The following is an 8,257-nucleotide window of genomic DNA, read 5'->3' on the forward strand; positions in this document are numbered from 1 at the left end:
TTTGTGAATTGTGTAAACCCAGCATAGTCAAGTTCCTGTGTAAGGGTGCTCAAAGTGTTCATTTTTATTGAAAAAAGGATCATAAAAGGCACAACGTAAAGAGTAAAGGTGACATTTTGATACAGTACTAATAATTGTTAATAACACAAAGCTTTGTCTTTAAATATGTAGATTAAGTATCCATTCCAATAGTTTGGACAAAGTTCAAATACTGTAGCGATAAAATTGAGGTGATTTTACACAAAGAGAATAATGTAAATCCAATTACCTTTACTTTGTTCCAGTCACCCATAATATTAATAAAACACATTTTATAGAGAATAATCCGTTTTATATCACTGAAATCAATGTGAATGATATTAAAAATGACAATTCCACAGATACATGTGCAAAAATTGGCTGTCAAAGTGTCCCAACTTGTTGGAATACCTACTCAGACTTCTTCTGTCCAGGTGAGAGGCATGGTTTATGATCTACAATAAACTTACAGGGAGCAAGGAAGCAAGGAAGCAGCAAACCACTCTGTGATGTCAACAAAGGCACACAGGAAGTGATCATGTCGCCGCTATAAATAGTTTGTCTGCGTTAGCACTTATAATAACAATATCACTAATTCTTGTGAATATTTATAATAACCATATCACTAATACTTGTTCATATTTATAATAACAATATCACTAATACTTTTTGATATTTATAATTACAATATGACTAATATGTGTTAATATATATAATAATAATAATACCACTAATCCTTGTTAATATTTATAATAACAATATGACTAATACCTGTTAATACGTATAATAACAATATCACTAATACTTGTTCATATTTATAGTAACTACTTCTTAATATTTAAGTCACCAAATGTAAATGTATTGTTAACACTTTTTGAATGTTAATTTATCGGATTTTATGGGCGGAATCGAGGACCTGTAAGCAAACATTTATTTACATTTATTTAATATTTAGAATGTTGTTGTTTTTTAAATCCAACCCTTTCATAATGATCGTGAACGAGAGGCAAAATTCCATAAAAGTGCAGTTCCCCTTTAAGAAAAATATTTGTATTAATTTAGTTGATTTATTTTAGCACTACATAATTGTACGTATGTTTATTTCCCATTAGTTATTTATGGGTACCTTCTTTTGCTGTATATTTGGCTAGTATTTATTTTTATAAACATCCTGAACTGAACCTCAAGTGGAATAATGACAAATAAGGAAGCAACCCCACACAAAAGTTTGTGTAATATAGCAATATTTCCTCCTCAAAAGTCGCTCAAAGTCACGCACGATTATCAATCATTCTCGCAGCAATCCATTCATCCACAAAACATCGTTAATCCACTCAAAAAAGTGAAAAATTGAAGTCAAACAATAATCCACGAAATTGCTCAGAAGTAAGATAGCTGACAGGTCTAGGGTTAGGGTTAGGGTTAGGGTTAGGGTTAGGGTTAGGGTTAGGGTTAGGTCGCTGTCTGACGTCACCGCGTTAGCATAGCATCAACACACACCTAGCTTAAATGTGTTTCGACCACAAACTGGACCATCGAACATAACTTTTTCTCACTAAGTCTGTTTATTGATATAATATACACAACACATAACACACACAGAACACACACACACACACACACACACACACACACACTTTGTTGGCTGTCAACACTCAATGTGGCCTCCGGTCCGTCACTCAAATACGTCTGTGTGCAACATGAACGCAAATAACAATTTATACTCCAACACGTTAATGGGTTGTGTTTTCTTTACATGACATCGTTTATACGGTATGTCATGTAAAGGTAAACATTTCCAGCTGAGTGTGAACAAAAACAGTGAAAATGACATAAAAACTGCATTAGCTAACATAGTTGACTTTGTTAAGACTTAAAAAGCAGCTCTGGATAAAAGACTTCCCTGCTGTGAGATGTTACATGATGTTGCTGGTGTACAACCTCTAGCGCTAAGAAAAATGGTAATAAAAATGGTAGATTTTTTTCACATCTTTATTTACACCAATTACATATAGTAACAATTAAAGTACTGATGAATACTGCTATATACAATATACAGTACACATACTAAGCACATGTTTTATCTAGTGTTTAGCTAGTGTTTTTTCATGTTTTCATTTCTATTTTAATTTTCTATTATATATTCTAACTTTCTATTTTTTATTTTTTTTTATACTTTGTAGCACTTTGAGATTGTAACAAATTTAAAGTGCGTTACAAATGTAATTCATTATTATTATTATTATTATTGTGTACGTCTGCTACTATGATTCCCGCTCAGAAGAATCAATCTACAACAAAATCCAGTGTTTAGTGCAGGGATTGTCAAACTGAGGTATGTGTGTCACTCCTGGTACGCAGGCTCCAGCTCCTGGTGCACCAAATATTTGATTCATTATTCAAGTACGGCCTTTTATTTTCCCTACATCCAAACACAGTGTGACTGTTCAAACTGTGTGTAGTGTTAACAATGTCTAGAAACATTACATGTACTTGTTTTTAATGAATACTTCTGTCTACTACGCCGCTGTACGTTAATGTTGGTCATGATGATGCTACTTAATGAATACTTAGGCCTACTACGCTGCTGCATGTTAATGATGGTGGTGCTTCTGAGGTGCGACTTGGTGAAAAACATTTGACAATGACTGTTTTACTGGAAGTGTGTAGTTAACTTGTGTGATGACTGTATTAAAGTATATTTTTGACTGTATTATAGTATATATTTGACTGTATTATAGTATATATTTGACTGTATTATAGTATTTATTTGACTGTATTATAGTATATATTTGACTGTATTATAGTATATATTTGACTGTATTATGCTGATAGTATATATTTGACTGTATTATAGTATATATTTGACTGTATTATGCTGATAGTATATATTTGACTGTATTATGCTGATAGTATATATTTGACTGTATTATAGTATATATTTGACTGTATTATAGTATATATTTGACTGTATTATGCTGATAGTATATATTTGACTGTATTATAGTATATATTTGACTGTATTATAGTATATATTTGACTGTATTATGCTGATAGTATATATTTGACTGTATTATGCTGATAGTATATATTTGACTGTATTATGCTGATAGTATATATTTGACTGTATTATAGTATATATTTGACTGTATTATGCTGATAGTATATATTTGACTGTATTATGCTGATAGTATATATTTGACTGTATTATGCTGATAGTATATATTTGACTGTATTATAGTATATATTTGACTGTATTATGCTGATAGTATATATTTGACTGTATTATGCTGATAGTATATATTTGACTGTATTATGCTGATAGTATATATTTGACTGTATTATGCTGATAGTATATATTTGACTGTATTATAGTATATATTTGACTGTATTATGCTGATAGTACATATTTGTACCATGAATTGATTAGCGTGGACCCCGACTTAAACAAGTTGAAAAACTTATTGGGGTGTTACCATTTAGTGGTCAATTGTACGGAATATGTACTGTACTGTACAATCTACCAATAAAAGTTTCAATCAATCAATCAATCAATGTACAGCTAAAAACCACAATAACAGCGAAACTTGCACGATGAGAACAGGATTTGTATTTAAATAATTGTTTTTACTGAACTAAGTTTCCTCCCATGCCGCTGCAGATTGATAATTGTGGTGGGTGAATGTAAATGTGATCCATTTTGTCCAGTTAGTCATTGGCTGCTACTCACATGCTGAGTTTGTGTAGCACTTGCTCATTCCGAGTGCACAAATCAAAGTACAGTCTTGTGTTTGTATTCCAACACCGCAGACTGTCGGCCATTAACACTTTGCATAAAAAGCCCCGAGAAGCCCAAACTGTCATGTCGCTGCAAAGAACCATTTTTTAATCATCAAATTCCCCAGTCAGAACAAAGTGCGTGTTGGTTCCTGCCTTCATTAGCATCGACGCTAAGGGACCAGTGTTGGTTCCTGCAGAGGCCATTAGCGCTACCTGCCCTAGGGTGGCCGGGTGCGAGCCCGAGACAAACAGAGCTGTGTGCAGTCAAATGCTCCCAGGAGATTAGTGCCGCCAGGAAATCGGGGTGAACTTCAGGTTGTGTCAACTCGGGGCCACGATGGGATTGTGAGGAAAGATGACTTTTGAGTCTGATTCGAGGAAGAGGAAATGTATGGAATTGAATCAAGGAAAATAGAAATAATACAAAGTAATCACATAGGTGTGTTTTGCCCTTTGAGAAAAGGTTCCCCAATATAAAACCATTAGGTCCTGAAGTGACAGACCTGTGCTAGGTAGGTGGCAGCAACGTGCGGCAGGAGAACTTGCAAGGAACTTCCAGCTGCTGGGTCTGGTGGAGCAGGTCCCACTTGGAACCAGTGCCAGACAAACATTGTTCCTTTTGCCACAAACCAAGGACAATATGGCTTACAACTAGAGATGTCCGATAATATCGGACTGCCGATATTATTGGCCGATAAATGCTTTAAAATGTGATATCGGAAATTATCGGTATCGGTTTCAAAAAGTAAAATGTATGACTTTTAAAACGCCGCTGCACGGAGTGGGACACCATACTTGCCAAGCCTCCCGTTTTTAGCGGGAGACTCCCGGTATTCAGCGCCTCTCCCGATAACCTCCCGGCAGAAATTTTCTCCCGACAAACTCCCGGTATTCAGCCGGAGCTGGAGGCCACGCCCCCTCCAGCTCAATGCGGACCTGAGTGGGGACAGCCTGTTCTCACGTCCGCTTTCCCACAATATAAACAGCTTGCCTGCCCAATGACGTCATAACTGTAGAATGATCGAGGGCGAGTTCTTCTTGGTTTCTTATGTGGGTTTATTGTTAGGCAGTTTCATTAACATCCTCCCAGCGTGGTAACAACACACAACAACACACGTCACGTTTAGTCTACCGTAAAGCAGTTCGTCTGCCGTAAACAGCAATGTTGTGACACTCTTAAACAGGACAATACTGCCATCTACTGGATAGCCTCCAGAACACTGAAATTCAAGTATTTATTTTATTTATATGTATAATAAAATAAATAAATATATATATATATATATATATATATATATATATATATATATATATATATATATATATATATATATATATATATATATATATATATATATATATATATATATAGCTAGAATTCACTGAAAGTCAAGTATTTCATACATATGTATGTATATATAAAATTATATATATATATATATATATATATATATATATATATATATATATATATATATATATATATATATATATATGAAATACTTGAGTTGGTGAATTCTAGCTTAAATATATTCCCCTCTTAACCACGCCCCAACCCCCCACACACACACCCCAACCCCCCACCTCCCGGTATCGGAGGTGTCAAGGTTGGCAAGTATGTGGTACACGGCCGTAGGGAGAAGTACAGAACGAGAACCTTGAAGGCACTGCCTTTGTGTGCCGGCCCAGTCACATAATATCTACGGCTTTTCACACACACAAGTGAATGCAAGGCATACTTGCTCAACAGCCATACAGGTGGCCGTATAAACAAGTTTAACACTGTTACAAATATGCGCCACACTGTGAACCCACACCAAACAAGAATGACAAACACATTTCGGGAGAACATCCGCACCGTAACACAACATAAAGACAACAAAACAAATACCCAGAATCCCATGCATCCCTAACTCTTCCGGGACGCTACAATATACAACCCCCGCTACCCCCTAGCATCCCCGTGGCCGCAAAAGGGACAAGTGGTAGAAAATGGATGGATGGATAAATACATTTATGTTAGCAAACAAACAGGGTTGTCTCAGGTCCTTACAACAAGGGAGGAGTGATGTTCTGCCCGTGGCAGCTTATTTCCAACAGAGTTTGAGTTGATATAAATGTAAAACTGCATTAGTAAGGATCATTGACACTAATGTAGTGTTTCACTATCACAGATCGTAGGTTGTATGTAATAATACGGAAATTACGGATATCTTGCTCAGTGTGTTACGTGATTAGCTACTCTTCCAGTGATAATAATACTTCAAATAAATGTAGTTTGAATGTCATAACGGGGGCTAAGATTAGTAACCCAGGAGCGGCTCCACACTGTGGATGGACAGACTTTAAAATAGCCCTCACTCAGGACGCTACATTTCATTGCCGCCTGTCGCTCTCCATTCTGCAGACTCAGCCAGAAAGTGTCATCAACATGCATTCTCTTCATTGGGCAATAGAATAAAAGCTTTTATGAAGATGAATATAATGTATTGTTTATAACCCGACTACTCAAGCATCCACAGCTCTATCTGCATGCTGCACTGTTATGTCTCCGCATTCATGTTTCCATTTTCACTTTACTCTCAGTCTATTTTCCAAAGGGCTTGTCTCCGCACCGCAGAGTACAGCAGGCGTGCTAAGAATGCAGGTGAAGCCTTCACGGGAAGTTAACTGACGTCTCCTTATATGGGCGTCCTTTTACTTGCAAGCATGAAAGTGTTTGTCGGTACATTAGCCACGTGTACATGGACAACATGTATTTAATCTGATCATCTATGGGATTAGAATGTTCCAGTGTACATGGACGCTGACAATAATCAGTTAATTATGACGTGCATTTTCAGAACCGAACATAAACAGAAAGGTGTGTGATTATTTGTGTTAAAGCGCCATCTTTTGGACAAGTTTGCCCACTGCATATGCTGACTAGGCAGTGACTGCCACAGTTATCAAACATGACTTTGTGCATTTCTGCTTGTCCGACGTTATCGGAGTATTTATTAATCATTGTTTCCTTCTGTTCGCTACTTTTGTTTTACCTCTCTTTCTGAGATGGAGCTGCTGTGTGCCATTTATGTTGCGATACGTATAAGTTGTCGCACATCTTCATGTTACGACATTCTTTGAGGCTAGCAGTTAGCACTTGGAGTAGCTTTAAGGTCGTGAGTAAAACAGCTCGTTAAGATACTAGATCTCTTCTTTTATTGTTACATGGACACTCGATTACATACTTTAGTTTTTGCTAGTCCGTATTAAAGCAACAAAGTCAACAGCATACAACGTCTGTACATGTTGAACGTGGAAGACAATCGCTTCATTACGAGACGACTAAATGAAGTCCTGCTCCACCACCAAAGTATATCTGACATCAAAGACATGCGCACTAACGATCATTCGATCCCAAATGTCAAAAATGTGTTTTCATGTGCTACATTCCCAATGACTTTTAGCATAAACTGCCCGTCTCCATCAGAATAAAGTTTTGATCCGAACACGTGTGATCGGGTCAGAATATTCCGAGTGTTTACATGAAACATTTTCATTCTGTTTAGGTTTTTTAATCCGATTAAATGTGTCCATGTGCACGTTGCTAGCGTGACTCTGCTTCTTACTATGTAATTTGCATTATCTATGCTAATATAACATTTATAATCTCTAGTTTCTTTAGTTTTACAGCTGATGTTATTCAACTGGAAGATTACTAACAATAAAAAAATGGTGATATTAATCGAAATCAGATCATTAATATTCTTGTTAGCCAAAAGGCCCAGCCCTATGGGTGACAGGTTGGACATTTCCTCTGTTTTGATTTGCCTTTTTGTTCCTTACAGTTATTTGGTCTCCTGCTTCAGTGTCATGTGTGAGAAATTACAAGACTCGCCTCACTAACCTCTCCAGTCCTCTGCATCGTGGCATCCGCTCTGGTTGTGCACACCCGCGCCTCACAAGTTGTGCCAAATTCCCCACGAGCACTTTAAATATTGATCATCTTGCAACAGAATGTCTGCTTTGCAATATTTGAGAAAATGATAAAGCAATAAATAAAGACGTTGTTTGGATGAAACTTGATCAAAGTCCAAAAGCTTTCTTTCAATATGCATCAAAACAAAAATGGTAATATTACAAAAATGGATAGATGATGATAGTCCAACTCATACCGACTGGTATACACACATAATACATACTGACTGGTATACACACATAATACATACTGACTGGTATACATACATAATAAATACTGACTGGTATACACACATAATACATACTGACTGGTATACACACATAATACATACTGACTGGTATACACACATAATAAATACTGACTGGTATACACACATAATACATACTGACTGGTATACACACATAATACATACTGGCTGGTATACACACATAATAAATACTGACTGGTATACACACATAATGCATACTGACTGGTATACACACATAATACATACTGACT

At 36.3% G+C, this 8,257-nt stretch overlaps 1 long non-coding RNA gene across 2 annotated transcripts in view; it reads left to right on the forward strand.

Moving 5' to 3' along the window:
• LOC133630347 (uncharacterized) overlaps positions 1–7,770 on the forward strand; it is a 50,452-nt gene extending 42,682 nt beyond the window's left edge. For both annotated transcript variants that reach the window (XR_009821234.1, XR_009821233.1), the window contains exon 3: positions 7,629–7,770. This is a non-coding gene — a long non-coding RNA (uncharacterized LOC133630347). The remainder of the gene's footprint in view (positions 1–7,628) is intronic.
• Positions 7,771–8,257: the final 487 nt, after the last annotated feature.

The sequence above is a fragment of the Entelurus aequoreus genome, linkage group LG15 (genome assembly GCF_033978785.1).
Source record: "Entelurus aequoreus isolate RoL-2023_Sb linkage group LG15, RoL_Eaeq_v1.1, whole genome shotgun sequence".
NCBI lineage: Eukaryota > Metazoa > Chordata > Actinopteri > Syngnathiformes > Syngnathidae > Entelurus > Entelurus aequoreus.